This window comes from Sphaeramia orbicularis, chromosome 9 (genome assembly GCF_902148855.1).
Source record: "Sphaeramia orbicularis chromosome 9, fSphaOr1.1, whole genome shotgun sequence".
Classification (NCBI taxonomy): domain Eukaryota; kingdom Metazoa; phylum Chordata; class Actinopteri; order Kurtiformes; family Apogonidae; genus Sphaeramia; species Sphaeramia orbicularis.
In genome coordinates, this window is record NC_043965.1 from 47,066,731 (window position 1) to 47,087,335 (window position 20,605).

The window sequence follows — 20,605 nt, forward strand, 5'->3', positions numbered from 1 at the left end:
AAATGATACGTGTTTACATGTCGGAGTCTCCAAAAGTCTGTTTGGACCATCTGATAACATCTCATGACGATTCCAGCTAATTTTTAAATGTGCATTTTTAAAGGAGATTAGTTTCTAGGCCAGTGGTTTCCAGCCTTTTTTGGCTTGTGACCCTATTTTAACATTACAAATTTCTGGCGACCCCAGACATTCAAAAGGGAGACATTTTTTGTTCAAATCAATGTTTTTGATCATGTAATAGTTTGCTATACTATGTTGCAAATAAACATTAATTTTAGATGACATTTAGTTTATATAATGCATATTATTATGGATGGAGGCAGAAAAGCCAGGTGTAGATTACTGCTCAAAGTGAGAGTTGGATTTTCCTTGGTCAGGATATGTACAGTCAGTCCAGCTTGGATTTACAAGGCTGACAATTAAAACTGAACAAACAAGAACTCAAACTATGAATTATGAAAGAGCTGCAGCATCTGAAACTGACCACAATGAACATTTGACAGATAAACAGAACCACAGTGCTTCAGTTTCAGACTCACAGTTTGTCATGTCTGTTATGGATTGGGATTGTCTCTGTCAACTCACCATATATTTTTTATTAATAACTGTTTATTTTTATCAATTACTAGAAATTTCAGGCGACCCCACATGGGGTCCGGACCCCAAGTTTGAAAAACACTGTTCTAGGTGCTTTTTAAAAAAAGTAGCTTGGGTCTGAAAAGTTGGTAAATCTAGAAACAAAAGTACAAATATGGCATCAATGCACAAAACACACAGTATGTGATTAAAAAAAAAAAAAAAGCAGGACACAAGAACTAAGAATAGAAGTTTAATTATCAAAATTGTAACTTGTACAATTCCCTGAAGACATGAAAAACCAATAGAAAGAGTTGAGACGATGATCCAAACTGTGACCCATTAGCTGAAACTTCATTGTATGTGAAGGTCTAGAGACGTTCCATTCCATTTGTAATATTGACGCAGCAGATTCACAAAGGCTTCGATTACACTTAAATGAACTGATGGACAGAGACCACAGAAGACACCTGATAAGGCTTCATTATTGCATTATTGTCTGAACCAACATGTGAAAGCACGTTTGTCCTTCATGGAAACAGTTTGAACCCTTTGGATGTCGGCGGTACTGCTGGCGTCTCAGAAGTCCTCCTCTGCGTTGCCATTTCTGGACGTCTTGAGCTCCTTCAGACGCTGGATGCACTCGTCCACGCTGCGCTCGCCGTGGACTTTGTTGTCCCGGGTGCGGACGTTGACGGTGTTACTGGTCTTCTCCTTCTCTCCCACCACTGTTCAGAGTGAAAAACATGGAAGGAAAAAAAAAAAAAAAAGATCAATATGTAGACCGCAGGTGTCAAACATGCGGCCTGGGGGTCAAAACCGGCCCGCTAAAGGGTCCAATCCGGCCCCTGGGATGAATTTGTAAAAATGCAAAAATGACACCAAAGATATTAACACTCAATGGTGTTAAAATCATTTTAGGTCAATTCAATCTAAAGTGGATATGACCAGTAAAATACTAACATAATAACCTATAAATAATGAAAACTGCAAATATTCCCCTTTGTTTTAGTGTAAAAAAATATTAAATTACACAAAAATGGTTACATTTACAGACTGGCCTTTTACAAAAATGTCTGAAATGTGGAATTTTAACAATATTCTGCCTGTTATTAATTTTTTTTTTTTTTTTTGTGTGTGTTTGTAGATCCACTGTGATCTGAAAGTTGTGATGCACATGTATAAATGATAAATTAAGGCATAATATTGTTAATATTGCACTTATTTTTCATAACACTTTCAGGTTGTTCATATTTGTTCATGTTATGCTCAAGTACAGTTCGCAGAAGTAAACATTCTCATTACATAATTTTACTTTTTTCACTCAAAAACATACAGAAAACTTTGGCGTTGACATTATTATAAGTTCTTATCCTGTTATTTGTATTATTTTACTGGTCCGGCCCAGTTCAGTTTGTATCATATTAGGCTGAATGTGGCCCCTGAACTAAACTGAGTCTGACACCCCTGATGTAGACGGACAGCGAGGAGCAGATGAAGAGGACGACGGAGTCCAACCCACCCAGGATGAAGTTGTACTGGGACAACTGGGCGTTCCGGATCTTTTTGTTGAGGGTGCAGCCGGCGTCCACGTCCACGTCGCTCATGAAGCCGCTGAGGTGGAACTGCTGCTGGACCTACCACGGGAACCACACAAACATCCCATAATTAGGTCTAGACACTGAGTAGATGAGAGATCAGTCATTAATGATATTTGAATTGAAATGATGGACAAATGAATCCAGTAGGTTTAGGATCCAAATGTACCGCACTAATCTGACAGATCATCCATGTCCCATCAGCCCGTAGACGACCATGACCATGAAAGGTCTGTGGAGGGACACACTCTGAAAAACAGGTACAACAATCTAGGGATGTAACGATTACCGGTATAACGATAAACCGTGGTAAAATTGCAGACGGTTAGTATTACCGTTTAAATTCTAATTATCATGATAACCGTGTTTGATTACCACGTTCTTCAGGAGGAAAACACCTACGTAAAGATCTGCTTTTATGTCAAATATCTGAGTATAGTTTTAATTGATTACAATTTCAATTTTCTATACCTAATATTTGGAACGAATATTCACTTTTAAAGTCTTTGAAAAGGTTCATTAAGCATCTTTGTGTTATTTATGCAATAATTACATACAGTTTTCAAATCGGATTTAAACATTTTTTTGTGTTTTTTGTCCTTTTGTGTTGATATAGTAGGATAAAGTGAAAACAATAACCGACAGATGATATAAATGAAGTTGTGCAGAAAAAAAAGATACTAAACATGGCTATAGTAAACATTTGTTTATATAATATATAAAGGCAAAATCAAAAGGACTGAAAAACAGACAAATTAGGCTCAGACCACTAAGGGTTAATATTTGAATGTTTCTGCAACAGAAGGTACATTGTACCAATTATTTTATTTGGTTTTTTTTTTGCTTTGTTTTTTTTTGTTTTTTTTTTTCAAAATACAACTTGGTTAAATTATTTCAGTGTGTGTATTAGTACTTTTTGAACATTCTGAGTACAATTTCAACAATACCACAATAATAATGATAACCGTGATAATTTTGGTCACAATAACCATGATATGAAATTTTCATATTGTTACATCCCTAAAACCATCCCATAATAGAATCCCTGCAGACCAAATCTGGAAAACTAACAGTTGTGGATTGTGTCAAATCCAGGCTTTTGTTCACTGATGGGTGGAGATGGATGTAGTTAACATACATGTTTCAAAAGTAATGACCTGTTACTATGGCAACAGCACTCTCCTTAATAGTGGAGGGAAAGTCGAAAGACCACAGATAAATAACTGACTCAAAGACACATATGAGGCATTTAGATGAAAAATGTCATTTCCTTAGTTTTACCCCGCCCCCCAAAGGGGAGGCAGGGGGTGTTGATTTTGGTTCAGCTTGTTTCTTTGTTTGTTTACATTTAAGCAGCAAAACTTTTGGTTGAATTTATACCGGGGTTGTACAAAATTCAGAATTTAATTCAATTCAATAAATTAATTTGAATTGACTCCCCCCCTACAGGATGTTGAATTGGAATTACAGGAAGTGGAATTGAATTCATTGCAATTCAGAGAAATTCATCCTCATCACATATCAGTGAGAATGTGATACTTTGAACATTTTTCTTCCAAATGGAAGTACAGACACTAACAGTACACAGACATTCCCTTAATGTTGAGTAATTAGCAATATCTTCATTTCGAAGTAATCAAATGAAACAATGTTTTGGTAAATGCAATTATCATTTATTAAAGTACTTTATAGGGTAACCCTGTTACATTTAATGGTCAGCTGTTCCTCTAATGTTTTGTCACTGATGTGGCGTCCTTCTGGTCTGAATATGTGACCTGCAACACTAAATATCCTCTGAATGGGTGCAGAGGAAATGAAGTGCTGTCCTATCATTTACCACAATTTGAAATATATATATATATATATATATATATATATATATATATATATATATATATATATATATATATGCTGTATATAACAGAGTATGTTTTCAATGTTAAATTGTGGTAAAAAAAAAAAAAGGCCTGTTTAATATAAAAAAAGTATTGGGTCGATAAAGTCCATACAATAATATCTGTATGAAGTTCATGCTGTAATCATATGTAATATATACAGTAAAGCTTCATTGTTAAATACACTTTAATTGTATTTCATGAATTTCTTTGAATTTCATGGAATTCCAATTCTACTTCCTGCAATTTGAATTACAATTTAGCGTCCTGTTTGCAATTTCAATTCAAATTCAAGAACTGAATTGGAATCTAGGGGTCATTCTCAATTTAATTCTGAATATTATACAACCCTGATTCCTTCCACATTGGGTTTATAGATTGCCAGTGACCCAGAATAATGTGATTATATTTTGGGAAAGTGGGACAAAGTTCAATTTTTTAAAGAATTTTTCAAATCTTTTTTTTTTCCCCAGTTCCTTATAATGGGTGAAATGTGTCTATACTGTCTATGTCTATGCACACACACAGACATGATGACATCAGCTGGATCGATGCCAAAATAAGTTACAATACGTGCAAGGGGCGGGGTTTGTTGTGCCTGGCACCAGTTGTTATTGTGACTCTACATGAGTTGATTTAGGGTTCATTTATATCCGCAAATATCTGGACGACCTCTCAGAAGACGACAAACATATGTTCACACGGCAGCGTTTAGACACCAGCTGCAGTATTTCACACCCTGAAAACACACACCATTACAGACGAGTGTGTGTGTCTTTAATCTGAATGAGTTTACAAAGCTGCTTAGTAGGTGAACACAAACTCTTCACTGTCAAGGTGAGCGCTAATGAGCTAATATAAGCTAATGACCCATGGGTTGTTAGTTTCAGGGTTCTTAGACAGTAATATTCATAGTATCTTAATGAGACTCACCTAATCTCAGCTTTGTTTTGCCCCATTAACCACGCCCCCTCCCATTTTAACCAGACCATGAGCTGCTGTGGACGAGGCATCGGTGGACATGTTTATAGACATGTTTATGGGACATGTTTATGGACATGTTTATGGACATGTTTATGTACTTTTACAACAGCATTGGGACCTTTTATATGTGGATGTGCATTTTAGGCTCACACACACACGATTAAACTTCATGAACACTGATTTATCACTAAGAATCCAATTGAGCACCAACCATCATCATCATTTTGTTTAAATAACATGAATAAACTGGACGGTGATTAAACTATGAAAGCCTCAACACGTATGAACGAACACATCCCATAGTCAGGGAGACAAATAAGCATCAGTGACAGTTGAAATATACACTGGATCAGTTCATTCTGCAGAAACAAGAAGGGATTCCACATCATTCTGAGCCTCATGTGTCCACCTCACTGTTTTTCCATTTGTGTCCTTTTTCATTTCATACACGTCCATGGCTCCATCCATCATTGTTGTCACGTGTGTGTGTGTGTGTTTTCCAGTGTGAATGGTTTATTGGAGGTGCTAGACTCAGAAAACTCAGCTCCACCTCTTTGTTGGGTAATACAGGGTGACACAAAAAAACAGGAACTTTTTAACAATCCAATAAAACCAAGAGTGATGGAAGAAAAATATTTTATTCATACTAATTGAAACCTTAAAACATGCCATTTAAGAAACAATGATGGAATTTTCATTTTTTAAAAATTACAGGGGACCCAAAAAAATGGGAATTTTTGAAGTGCGTATTGGCAGACATGAGCAAGTGGCAGCACTGCGAGACAGTGACCTTGAGCAAGTAAACACACCCCCATTTTAGTAACCATTGGCGGCTGTGCGAGAATTGTTCGGTAACTGTGTGATCTCAAGATTCGGTAACGTTCCCTGGCCCCCTAGATCGCCAGATTTGTCTGTTTGTGATTTTTTTCTTGTGGGGCTATCTCAAGAGTAAAGTGTACACGACTCGACCAAGAACTCTGGATGAGTTAAACAGAGAATTCAGGATGAAATTCACAGTATCCCAGCTGAGATGTTGCAGCGGTCAATGAGGAATCTCAACAGCAGATTTCAAGAATGCATTCGTACAGGAGGACGCCATCTACAGGAAGTAACTTTTTAAAAAATGAAAATTCCATCATTGTTTCTTAAATGGCATGTTTAAGGTTTCAATTACTATGAATAAAATATTTTTCTTCCATCACACCTGGTTTTAGTGGATTGTTAAAAAGTTCCCGTTTTTTTGCGTCACCCTGTATTTGTGTTCTGCGTGACATTAACAGCGGTTCAAAAATGACACGTGAATAAATCCCATGAAAAAATGCCTCCAATGTGTAAAAGCCCTAAGGATTTGACATGATGTGTAACCTGAGCAGCTGATCTGAGAACAGATGTACTGGACGACTGTCTTGTGGAAACTGATGTAAAACAGCTCTCGTCCAAATTCCACGTCTGTAACCATGGTTACAAATGTGATTAAAAATTCCAACATTAGATGGGACTTTCTACCCACATCAGGACCACATGTATTTCGTGTCCATCTGATACTATGAAGCAGAGGTAAAGGATCAGCTGAAGTGGGCGTTACCTTGTGGGCATACTCGTCACAGGTTGGTCCCACTGGTACCACCATGACTTGGCGAGGGGACAACCACAGAGGCCTGGAACACAAAACATGTGTTTAGAATCAGAAAGAGCAGGTCGGGCACATTCTGTAGGAAACCTGTGTAAATATTGACTCCAGATGCACACACAGACACACACACTTACACACAGACACACACACACACACACACACACATCTATCCTGAACAAAGCCATACTAACCATTTTGCCTCCGTAGTTTTCGGTCAGGATGGCGATCATCCTCTCCACTGACCCCAGGATGGCTCTGTGGATGATCACAGGACGCTTCTTGTCGTCTCCGTCGTGGCTACAACACAGAGGACGGATACAGTTACCATAGTGACACTGGAAACTGCTCCTGATATGAAATCTCATCAGTTTTGGTAACAGTCGGATTCACAATACTTCAGTAATCCCAAAGGAAAAGTGTGTTAGAGCTGGTCCATGCAAGTATAAGAAAAAGTATCAGAGAAGAAATTATCCATCCATCCATCCATCCATATACTGTATATATAGCTCTAAATATATATATGAATACCTAAATATACATATTAAAACATTCTATTAAAACACAAATAGAACAAGCAATTTGTACAATATACACTGGACAAATATTATCAATATGACAATTAAAGAAATACACATGAATAAGTGTAAAATATTGTTGTGTGTCATCATTATAATTCTGTGGTTAAAAGGTCTTTGATATAATTTAAGTGCACAAGTCAACACCAATATATAAAACATAGGCCTGGTTCATTTAGACATTTTCTTGTGGAAATGTTTGATACTGTGTGTTTAAATCACTTCTTCAAACCCATTTTTATAGACTTATGTGATGTCAGCCTTTATTATTCTTTTTATCCTTTATTTTATTGCCTTTTATTTGCTTTTATTATGTGATGTCACCTTTTTATTGCTTTTATTCTTTTATTGCTTTTATTTGTGTCATGTCTTTTACTGCTTTCTTTCTCTTTTTATCATTCTTCTTTTTTTGATTTATTTGACACCTTGGATTCTTGTCTCCATCTTCTTGCTTTGAACATGTTCAAATCTTTTGCTGTGCCTTTTGTATCTTTAGCCTTTAAGACCGTCTGGATTTAGTTTTGAACTTTTTTTTTTTTAAATATCACCTTTAAAATGTGGATAACGTGGCATTTTAACATGAGGATATCAGAAAAAACACCCTAGAATTAATGTAATCTTAAAAACATTTCTGTTACAAATACAGAATTAAAAGAAGAGTGTCTATGAACTCCTGTAACCTCTGCAGTCATGTAATACTGAACATGTTGTATTCAGTCACTGATTTCCTGAACCTGCACATTTCAGTGTTTTAATCGTTAGTGTTTCTCCACCATCAGAGCCACGTCTAGTCCACGTGAACAAGATGTACATGTGATACCATCAAGCTCAAGTGCTCATAAACATACTGCAGACTTAGCGCAGCCTAGGTCATCCAGTGTTATTTTAACCCTTACTTTTAGTATTTGGGAATTATTTCTAGCTACATTTAAATCCTGTCATTACAGTGATGACATTTGTCTTTGTTGAAATTCAGCTCTTGTGGGACAAAATCAAGAACTCAGTACTTTTCTGTCTTGTCTATATACGTTGTGTGTCCGTATGTTTTGCGTATTTTGTGTGTATTCTTGTAGGTTATGTATGCATTTTTATTTTTGTGTGTGTAATTAACCTTACTTTTTCTTTTTATCTTTATACTGTCACTGTGTTCTTTGGTATCTCATGACACGTTCTTATGTCTTTTGCTCACTGTTGGTATTCTTGCTCTGAGAATCCATTCCAGTAATGTTGTATAACCTGAAATACCTCTGTTCGATTTAATTGTTTAAATGGAAAATTAAAATAAAAATTTGATCGCAAAAAAAAAAAAAAAAAGAACTCAGTACTTCATAACACCATCACACATAGAACTGAAGACAAGACAGGAAATACAAAAAGTACTTGTATTTGGAGTAGTAGTATTAACAGTTATGGGTATTTGTACTACTTATTGGTCTGATGTGTAGGACTAGATGTAATATCCCTTCCTTGCATACTTGAGACACCACCAAGGACACTGTGGGAGAATCAAGACAGTGAGGGCGTCCACTGGGTTCTCAAGTGGACGCCTTCCTTCGGTGTTTCCCTGATAGGCCCATGACACCTCCAGAGGGTACAGCAGTGAATCCCAGCATCCCAGGTTCACCCCTAGATACAGTCTACTCACTTCTATTCATCCACAGCCACTGACTCCCCTTTTTGGGTGGAGGGCGTTGACGCTCATCCGTCGTGGTTTCCAGCACTACTGCTAGACACTGGTTGTGCCTTCAGGTGTACCGGCCTTAGGTGAGGCTGGTTTTGCAGTCCACTAGCATGTGTGTGAGTGTAGTGGAGATGGGCAGATGTGAGCATTGTGGGGTCTTCACCATACCATAGGCTGATATTCTTGGGAAATGGTAGGATATCATAGGTGGCCTTGATGGTGAAGCTTGCGCTGAATGCTTCCATATCCTATGGCTGATGCCATGAAATCTTTCTCTTTTCCCATCCTTCCACGTTACCCACTGCCCTTGCTTCATGTGTGCAATGGCTTTGCGCACCTGTCTGCTCCTCTTGCCGTTTGTACTTCCTGCCCCACAAGCTTGCGTCTATGGCACAGACAGGCCTTGTTCCAGGCTGGTGTGCTGCTCCTAAGACCAAGACCACCTCTCCCGTGCTGCACCCACCTTACAGACTGGAACTTCATACTGGGTTAGTGACAACATGAGGCATGGAGAAAGTCTGACCTGCATGCACCAGAGCTTCAGCTTACCAGGAAGCAGGGTTCTGTTCATGTTCTCTAGGCTGCTGGTTACCTCCTTCCTGAGCTGATCTACTTGCTCTTTGTCTTTGAGGGAAGCATCATACCATGGACCTCGGCTCTTCACAGGCTTCTTTGAGACAGTTGGAATACTCTCATCACCAGTGTGAAAGTGATGGTCTGACAGTATCCCCTTAATGATGGAAAGGCTTCTGGACTTGCTTGGCTTGAGCTTCATGTGAGCCAGCTCGATGTTTCGCTGCAGCTGATGCACGCAGTCGCACAGTGTAGGCCTTGGTTGTTGTGAGGTCATCCATGTAGGCTATGACAGGCGGCAGCCTCGATCCAGGTCTTATTCCCAGCTCTCCAACCACCCAATGAGATGCCCCGAATGATCACCCCCATGGCCATGGTGAAGACAAGCCTGGAGAAAGTGGCTGGCCATGATTCCCTCTTCCAGGAGTTGCCATGCTGTGGTGTATTCTGCCGTTGTCAAGCAGAGCTGGATTGTCTGGAAGCAGGCCTTGACAAGGGTTATGAGAGCTGCTGAGGACCCTGAAGAAGTCAAAGGCTGTCCATAGCAGGTTGTGAGGAACTGAGCCCAAAGGCCGTGCGCAAGATCCAGGAAAACCACATGAAAGTCTGATCCCTCCTTGGTGACCTGAATCTGGTGGCAGATGACACTGGAGTGTTTCACGCAACTGGAGAACCTTAGATGCTGCTTTCTGGACTGATGTGGTCAATCAGCTGGTTCTTTTGCAGGTATCCTACGGCCTTTGAGCGACCATGCTGAAGAGGATTTTTCCTTTGATGTTCAGACGGCTGATTTGGCGGAAGTGGCCGATCTCAGATGAGGATAAGGATAAGGATCCCTCCGGCTTGTCGGCAGGATGTTGGTATCTCCTCCTTTTCCCACACAACTCTCATCAGCCTCAGAGGAAACGGCAGGACGTCTGGTGCAGTTTAGTCCAAGCCTGTATGGTACTCTGGTGGGCCCTGGGCTGATGCGGCCCTTGTTCGTGGCATGACTTTCTCTACCTCAGTCCGCCTCAGTGGGCTCATGTCAAGTTGGTGGCATATCAGGTGGGAGCGTCACCTCTTCATGGTGACGGTCATCTGTGCAGGCCTTTTTCAGATGTTCTTTGACACTGAGAGACTTCCACTCTTCTTTATGAACAGACTTTGTGAACAGACTCTTCACAAATTTGAAGTAACAGCAGTTCTAGTTTTTAACAGTTATAGTTCCATTTGCTGTGCATCATGCCCCCCCCCCAATATATCTGACTTGTTAAGACGTAGTGGTATATGTGGTGCAATATAAATAACAGTGCTTGATTGAGGACAACATCCTGTTTAAAGACAGAGGAGGACAGTTACCTGACAAAGGTGAGATTGAAGCGGATTGGCAGTTGGAAATCCAGCTGAATGGTTGCGCACTGATGATATCGACCGATAGCGTCCCTTGATCTGAATGTCGATCTGTGGATAAAGGACAGAACAGGATGAGGCTGCAGCCATCCCCCTGCTGGACAGTGGAGGTAAAGCAGCGCCTGCAGTGGTTTACCTTTGGTCCGTAGAACGCTCCGTCACCTGGGTTAAGAACCCACTTCTCCCAAAGTCGTTCAGGTGTTCTCCAGTTGCTGTTAAAACAAACACATCTGTGACTGTTTTATCACATTGTAAATATGTGATCGATGGGGACACAGGGACATTTGTCTTGAACTAATCACTGAACTGACAAATGTCCAGGTCTCAATATGTTATGCTTTCTGGTGAGTTAATGAGGTGAAGGAAACATACTGTTCTGTTCCAGTAACTATCCTGTTTACAATTCATTCTTTTTCATTCTTTTGTCTGCTTATAATTTTCCACCTTTGTGGATGCAGATTAATCTAATACTCAGCACCAAGGTCAAGTCCAACTGCTGAAACAAGTCCAACTGCGGAAACAAGTCCAACTGCGGAAAACAAGTCCACCTCATTTGTCATGTTGTTTCTAATTCTGTATATTATTTGCCAGTTGTCGGATACAAGTACTAATGCGATGACTGTGACCAAGCCACAGGTGTGAAACATATGGCCCGCAGGCCAAACCGGCCCGCTAAAGGGTCTAATCCAGCCCTTGGATAGATTTATGAAATGCAAAAATTACAATGAAGAGAGAACAGTCAATGATATCAAACTCATGTTAGTTCAGGTTCCACATTCAGACCAGTATGATCTAAAGTGGATCAGACCAGTAAAATACTATCAGAATAATCTGTAAATAATGACAAATACTAATTTTCTTTGTTATAGTGTTAAAAAAAAAAAAGTAAAACTATATAAAAATGTTTACGTCTACAATGTTTCTTTAAAAATGAAAATGACACGAACCTGAAGTGTCTTAATATAATCATATAATTGCACCAATATTTGCCTGTTATTAAATGTTTTGTGCATTTGTAGATCCACTGTGATCTGTAAGTTATAATGTACGGGTAAATGATAAACCGAAACAGAATATTGTTAAAACTACACATATGTTTCTTAAGAAATTTCAGGTTGTTCAAGTTATTCACATTTTTAATGAAACTTTGTAGATGTAAATACATTTTTATGATGTATTTGTACTTTTTTTCACTGTTCTTACGTGACTGATATGACCTGTTTTAGCTCATACTGGGCTGAATGTGGAACCTGAACTAACATGAGTTTGACATCCTGGACTAAGCTAAATAAGAGACTGGAATAAGCAGCGGTCTTTACTGTCCTCAGCAGAGACCTTATTATATTCAAACAGTTCCTATTTCTCTTCAAGTGACTCATAATTAAACATGTTAAAAATAACATAATTATCAGTGATGTTCTTGTTCCAACAGGCGCTTTGAAAATGAAGGGAAAATGAAGATCAGACAACAGAATATGAAGCAACGACAGACACCAACAGGGTTATTAAGAAAAAAAAAAAAATCATTAATTTCAACAACAAAAGACAACATTAAGGAGTCTTTTCATTTTACCCTGCTCATTTTACTTATTGGTATTTCATCTTTTTATAAGAGACTCTTCTCCTTCTAGGAAACGGGCTGATTTAAGATAAAAATAAACCTATTTATTATAATACGATTGACCTTATGTTATCCACACTAGTTTTATGTTTTCACCCAAAGCATCAAAAATACACCTACTTTTCATAACATAAAGTTCTGTTTAACTAACATCAATAAAACAAGAAAAAAGCTGCCTGTGTTCAGACTGTCAGCACTCCAAACATTCCCACATCACTAATATTCACTTCAACATTAGTCTTTAAAGGACAGTGAGTGAATTCAAGTCAGTTTGTACTGATTACTTCTTCAGTGACTGTTTTAAACTCAAAAAAGAAACATGACAAACAGGAAGAAAACTCCAAGGCACTCTCTTTAAGCATTTAAATGCCTTTATTCTCATGGCATGGTCATATATAGACCTAAAAACCACTTAGTCTTTAAAGTGTTTTTTGAAAGAAAAAAACAGAAAGAACTATGATCTATTGTCAAGACCAGTTTTATAAATGTGCGTAGGGATGCACTGTCATTATGCCGATACCATTGTTAGTTTTGGTTTCTTATTTTGTTTTCTATCCCCCTTCACAGAGAAATTTTCATTATAAACATCAAAATAGTTCCTATGTTAGTCTCTCAGTCCTTATCACATTATCTTTGATTCGATTCCTATAGCGCTTTTTTTGGACACTCACACTCTACATGGTGTAGCCCACACCACCAAACATTCATATGCATTTATACACATGAGTCATACATGTAAGTGGCACTGGAGCAAGGAGGGTGAAGTGTCTTCCCCAAGGACACCACGGACTGACTAGGACAGATTCGAACCGTCAACCCTTCAGTTATTGGACGACTGCTTTACATCCTGAGCCATGGCCACCCCTACATACAAAACACATTTTAGAAGCCGATACCTACGTTGGCTGATAAAGTACCAGGGTGATCATTGGTTCAATAAGTGCCTCAATATGGGGCAGATAATGGTTGAAAACAATATGGAAAAATATACTCAACAGTAGCTAAGCAGCTACTGTGGTTGATATTAAAAAGGAGACAAGTGGTGCCAGGCACAACAAACCCCTCCTCTCGCACATATTATAGCTTATTTTGGCATCGATCCAATTTATGTCAGCATGTGTATGCGTGTCGCATATCAATCGCCTCTATACATGTGCCAAGTTTGATGTAAATTGAAACAAAATGTATGTTTTTACAGACATGAAATTTCACCCATTATAAGCAAATGGGAAAAAAGATTTTAAAAATTCATTAAAAATTTGAACTTTGACCTACTTTCCCAAAATGTAATCTTATCTATTCTGGGTCACTGGCAATCTATAAACCCAAATTTGATATGAATTGAACCAATAGTTTTACTGCTAAAGTGTTAAACAAACCAAACCAATAACAGTACCCCTTGCCTCCCCTTTGGCGGGTGAGGTAATAAATAATAAGTAATAGTAATATAAAAAAAAGTTTGCCTGCTGTGTCTGAATCCATCTTTTCAACCATTTAGAAGGAGCTATTAAAGGTTTGTTGGGCTAAAAAAAAAAAAAAAGCCTGTTTCACACATTTGTGCTGCTTGTAAAACAAACCCCATAAACTTGTTGCATTTTTTTTCTCATCTGTCACTTCAAATTGATTGCACAAATCCATCAGTTAAATGTAAAGGGACCCTAGAGAGATCAGACCCTTGTGGCTTTGATGTGATGCTGTAAAACACCGAGTTAAACTGAGTGATATTCATGTGTGTATTGCTCGGTTCCTCTTGTCATTACTTTGTTTAAGCTCATTTTAAACATCAACCATTTAAGAAACTAGAGCTACGATGTCACCAGGATGTTAAATGTAGAGTCAGTCCATGGAGAGTGATTTAGATCTGACAGCCGAGGCAAGACTGATCACACTGATGTGGATTCTCTGGAGAACTGAGCACATTCTCCGCTGCGAATAAGACTCATTTGTTTCAATATAAATGCTGGTTCTATCTGAAAGTCACACTCCTTCTATTTGCAGGGGGCAGAGGTGCTTCAGAGTCTCCATCTGGATTATATCTGCATCGTGCACATTCACCAATAGAAGCAAACAAACAAACAACATTGTCGTTACCTCTCTGCTTGGTCCCAGATTTCAGGCTCCCCCAGGAACTTCTCTGGCCTGGTGGACAGGTTGAGTTTGAAGCTGAAACCAAACACGTCGTACACGGTCCGCAGGAAGTTCAGGCAACCTTTTGATCTCCTCCTCGATCTGGGGTACGCAACAAAAATAGAAGAGAACTCTAATCATCTGTCTGGAGCCGGCTGCAAGTTTAATATCTGCTGTAATGACTGATTTCATCTGTGTTCCTTTCAGTTTTAATGAATATTTAAATTATATGATGTAATCAGAAGATACATTTAATTTGAAGATAAACGTCTCATCTTATTGTAGATAAAGTATCATGATTTTAATGTTTGCATTATTTAATCAGTGAAATAAACAGCTCCTCTGAGACAGATGGAGAAGCAAGATGTGTTTTCGCTATTCAAGAAGATCTGAACAAAACTTTTGGAATGGTGCAAATTATATATCTGAAAAATGCAAATACAACATGACAGGAAGGAGGAGGAGGAGGAGAAAAGCAACAGAAGCTAAAAGCAGAAGGGGGAAGCAGAAGAAGCAGCAGCAGCAGCAGAAGAACCAGAAGAAGAAGCAGAAGAAGCAGCAGCAGCAGAAGAACCAGAAAGAGAAGCAGCAGCAGAAGAAGCAGAAGAAGAAGAAGAAGCAACAGCAGCAGAAGAACCGGAAGAAGCAGCGCAGAAGAAGCAGAAGAAGAAGCAGCAGAAGGGGAAGAAGCAGAAGCAGCAGAACCACAAGAAGAAGCAGAAGAAGAAGAAGCAGCAGCAGAAGGAGAAGCAGAAGAAGAAGAAGCTCCTCTCCTCCTCCTCCTCCCTCCTCCTCCATGGGTCCAGACATGACTCCTTCCATTACATCCATTCCGTCTACTCAACACACGTTATCATTGAAAAGGTCAGATTCTTGGTTTGTCTCAGTCAGATAAACCTGGTTCTTGGTTTTGTATCTGACATTTAACACCAACAGCTTCCACTTATTTCTGTACGATTCCAGTGAATTTCCGTTCTGTATGAAACAGAGAAAGAACTAGAAGGAGGAATATGAAGGAGGATGACAGGAACACACTCCTCTTCTTCTCAGTCATGTTCATTAAGCCCCTACTTAACCTTCATCTCATCCTCTCTTACATTCATTTTTAAACACAAGCTGTGAGCTTTAAAACTGTTTTTTTTTTTTTTTTTTTTTTTTTTTTTTTTTTTTGCAATAACAGGTGTCACCTCCCCCCCATCAACCTTTACTTATGCTATTTCAAAATGGGCAAAACCACTGATGGAAACAGCCGTTGATGATGAAGGTATGAGATAAAAGCATATCCCTGCCAAGCACTTGATGGAGCTGCAGTGAAAATGAAGAGTGGACAGTGAAATAATGTGTCCAAAGTGCTGTTAAATAACTGACCATCTACTCCGCTGCCATTACTGACAAGAGGAACAATCCCATCAGTTGGACCTTGGCTGCAGGTTGACTGTGTCACTACATTAAAACTCATTAATTAACAAATATCCTGCGTCTTCCAGAGCTCTGTTTTATGTGCATCGATACTGGCAGTGCTTTTGTTCGGTAAAAGCGCCATCGGGCTTCAGTGTGTGACAGACATCAGCTGAACTCATCCGATATACTCCGCTGTGATGGACTCATTTAAACACAGCTAAAGGATTCTGCTCACAAAACCCAATGTGTGTGCAGCCTGTGTTTGTGTCTTTACACTGTTGAACTGACTTTGAAGGATTTTCTTCACGTGGTACCTTCAATATTTTGGAGCTACTTACAGCATGTGTGCAGGTTTCAACCAGTTACATTACAACACGTTTAATGACCATTAGACATGTCATTTGAAGATGGAGCTGTTGAGTGGTGGATGGTTGGAGCTGGGTCGGGTCATCCTCCAGATGTGATTACAGAAACAGAACCAGAAGAAAACAGAACAGACCAGAACTGACGAGACCAGAGCAAAGCAGACCAGGACAGACCAGACCAGAGCAAAGCAGACCACAATAGACCAGAGTCGGACCAGGACAGACCAGACAAAACAGAACAGACCAGGCCAGACCAGACCAAAACAGAACAGAACAGAACAGACCCGACCAAAACAGACCAAAACAGAACAGAATAGACCAGACCAGACCAGACCAGACTAGAACAAAACAGACCAGGCAAAGGGTGTTTTTACAGCAGCTTTGTTTCCTGACTGTTCCTGAATGTGCATCCAATGCCTTTGGACCTAGATTGTCATTCGGGTCAGAGACTGAGGCTTCATTTACATGTAGCCTGCATCTGGCAAAACTGAGGTTTTTCTTTGCATTTGTTACTATCGTTTACACGACAATGATGGCCACGCCCACCGAAAACGATGGCTTCTAAAACCTTTGGCCAAAATGGAGATTTCAGTTTTGGCATTTGCATGTAAACAGAAGGAAATGGAGATCTGAGACGAACATCACAGTTTACGTCCCATGTGCGACTAATGGTCCATTTTGTTTTAGTTGTGGTTATAGATGTGTTTAATGTAGTGGCAGCAGCATTTATGTCAATGCAGAGGCTTTTAGTGTGTTAGCATGTCCAAACACAGCTGCTCTGTTATGTCGAGGAAATAAAGCAACTCAACTCAACTCAAAAATTATTACATCTAAACAGAAAACATAACGTGCTGCGCACTTTTAATTCCCCTCGGCCAAATATAGTGTAAGATCCTGTTGAAAGTTACTGCCTTATAATTCAGATTAGATTGTCTTTGTGTAAAACATATTACATACACATTTATATTGAAAGTACTCAGATATATTATAACTGTACCAAGGTTATTATCGTTAACGAAATCCAACGAAATGACGAAAACTAGAATAGAAAAAACATTTTTGTTAACTGAAATAAATAAGAACTATAGTTAAAAGAAAAAAATGATAACTAACTGAAACTATTGTGTGCTTACAAACTAAAACATATAAAATATGGATAAAATTCCCAGCGTTTTCGTTTTTGTCAATGTCGGACTGATATGAAATCGATTTATTTTGCTTGAGCAATTTCAGCTGGTTGCACCATATGGCACTTCACAATCCGTCACTTGTCATTTAGAGTTATCTTCTGGTCCCCACTCTACCTGACAACATAGAGATTAAAGTTGGGAGAAAGCAGCAGAGTCCTGTCTGGGATTTATTTGAATACAATGGCGAGGAAGATAAAAGATATGAAAAAACTACAGCTAATACTAAAACTAAGCATTTAGAAAAAATCAAAACTAATAAAAACTAGCAAACCTGCTCTAAAAACTAATCAAAACAACTGAATTAGAGAAAAAAAAAGTTATAACTAAATAAGACTAAACTATAATAAAAAATCCAAAACTATTACAACCTTGAACTGTACAAGGCCATTTGACCGTGAAAAAGTAGAGTCAAGGTCATCTGTTTTTAATATTTCTCTGCTCCATGCCAAGATGCATCCACAGTATAAATGTGGTGCAGATATGTCAATGCATTTTTCAGATAATGTGATTATATCATTGAATGGACAGACGACAAAACAATTATAATATCCCTTCAGCCAGAAGTTAGCCAAAACTGGAAAAAAGTGACTTTTCAGTCAAATTTCTCATCAATTGTACATAAACCCAGTGTGTCCATCCACTGCCATTTATCCAACTCCATGAGTTTTATTGGTGAATCACTAAGTCCATTCACATTCACACTAATACTCCCATCATTATCCAGTTTCTTTAGCTATAAGATTATTATTGATCATAAACAGTATAACTGATGTGTTTGATCAGATAACAGCAGTAATCTGATTATAATAAATCAGATTAACACACCTGGATTTGTCCCTAATACTCCATGTCTTAGTGCATGTACAGGTTAATCTGATTTATTAGTTCTGTTACATCTGAACATGTGGAAAAACTATGAAAAACATAGAAAACTGAAGTTGTGACGTGAGTTGAAGACAATAACAAGAAGTTAATTCTACAAAAACTATGTACATACGAACTCTGAAAGAAATCTGATAATAGACTGGAGCGTCTAAACCACGGTTTACGATGATCACATTTCTGAAGTGCATGTAAAAGCGTCAGATCTGATTATCACAATTGTCTGATTTTTAACAGTATCAGACTTTTAAGGTCATGGAAACAAACTCAAATGTTGTAGAAGATGACGGTGTTCCCACGGTAACTATGGAGCCTCTGAACGTCCAAATAGGTCATATCTGATGACCATGAAGAGATGACAAACTGTATTTTACACCAATTACTGACATGTATTAATGGGCTTAGTGGATCAACAAGGATTTAACATTTACATTAGTAGAAGGTTTAGGTCAGTGGTGAATGTTTGGGTTTTTCAGGGTTCATCAAAACCTTAAAATATAAGCGTTTACAACCAAAACCAAATCTCCAGTTGAATTGTTAACTGACTAAATGTTTTATTGATGCTGTGTAGATGCCTAATGTCAGTGCGTCAGTGCTGGTCATAACCTGGTCCATAGTGCAGAAGATGTGAGCGTCATCCTGCTGGAAGCGACGGACACGGGTGAGTCCAGTCAGAGCTCCAGACAGCTCGTTCCTGTGGAGGACGCCAAAGTCGGCCATGCGGAGGGGCAACTCCCTCCAGGAGCGAGGCCGGTGATCGAACATCAGACTGTAACCCAAAAGACACAGGAAAAAAAAACACAAACACCACCGAGAAGTTAGCGGTATTACAACAGATTCAAATCCTAATGAACTGAATCTGACATTTGACTGAACTGTCAGTGTGTCTGCAGCCTGCGACGGTATGATCCTGTAATAATCTTTTATTCTGCAAAAACAATGCAATATTTATCAAAAACAAATGCTCTATTTTTATATAGACTTGGTTCATAGGTATACATACTGTTTACATAGATAACATACTGTTATTAATGGGTAATACATACTGTTAATATTGTTCATAGATATATATTGGCTAAAATTTACTTAGGGGGTCAAATGAGTGGCCATTTTGTCAAAAAAAAGTTGTAAGAAATGCAGAGAACTGTGTTGAATAATGCTAATGCATTTGTGCACAGACTACTGATATTATTTGACAGTGGAAGCTATATTTCTAGAAATATTGGATTTTGAATAGCACGTGTATGTGAAAACTTTTGCTGGTGGACAGACGTGACAGTGGACAGACGTGACATTACCCATGATGCTCTGGTCAGTACCAGTACTTAGTAATAAACTTATATACTTACTATTGCTACTTCTCTTATCATAAATGTTAGTATTGTGGATCTAAAACAATAACAGCTGACACAAAAACACAAAATGTGGCAGTGGACAGATGTGACATGGTTGTACGGATCCCATCATACTGATGCTCGGCAGCCATGTCACCGTTTCCACAAATGATCCCTGTGCAAAAACTAGGATCAAAATTATTATTGTATAGCTTTTCATCATACTAAAGAGTAAATAACATTATGGAATTGTTATTTCTTCATAAAAATGCTTATTAATAGAAAACTGTTGATTTAAAAAGTGACGTGTGACATTCTCAATGTATGTATTGGCGTAACAAGCAGGATGGATCAGCACCATACTCCATATTGAACCTGTAAAAATAAAACGTGATATGTAGTATATAATCTTGTAAGAAAAACTGGGGAATCTAAAAGAATAGAATATTTGTTTTTCAGGTAAATTCAGTTAAAGTGTAACTTGACCATTTGTGACATGAAAATACAGCATTAATTGTGATAAAACTGGACATTTTTGACCTGAAAACATAGTTCATATGACCATCAACATGTTGCAACAGAACTGAAATCCTGTAAATTTGCAAAACTTGCATTACCAAACAAAGTTCCTTTGGGGATTCACTTCTATTGATTTCTTATGCACAAAGGCATAAATAAGATCTAAGCAAATTTTAGCCGATATATACTGTTACATAGATAACAAGTGGTGCCAGGCACAACAAACCCGCCCTCACACGTATTGTAGCTTATTTGGCAT

At 38.5% G+C, this 20,605-nt stretch overlaps 1 long non-coding RNA gene and 1 pseudogene across 1 annotated transcript; both read right to left on the reverse strand.

The window, feature by feature from the left end:
- Positions 1–817: 817 nt before the first annotated feature.
- Positions 818–20,605, reverse strand: part of LOC115426236 (threonine--tRNA ligase, cytoplasmic-like) — a 21,125-nt pseudogene continuing 1,337 nt past the window's right edge.
- Positions 2,692–3,957, reverse strand: LOC115425204 (uncharacterized). Its single transcript, XR_003936198.1, has 3 exons — positions 3,765–3,957; positions 3,052–3,053; positions 2,692–2,701 (listed from the first exon to the last, which is right to left on the reverse strand). It is a non-coding gene; the product is annotated as an uncharacterized LOC115425204 (long non-coding RNA).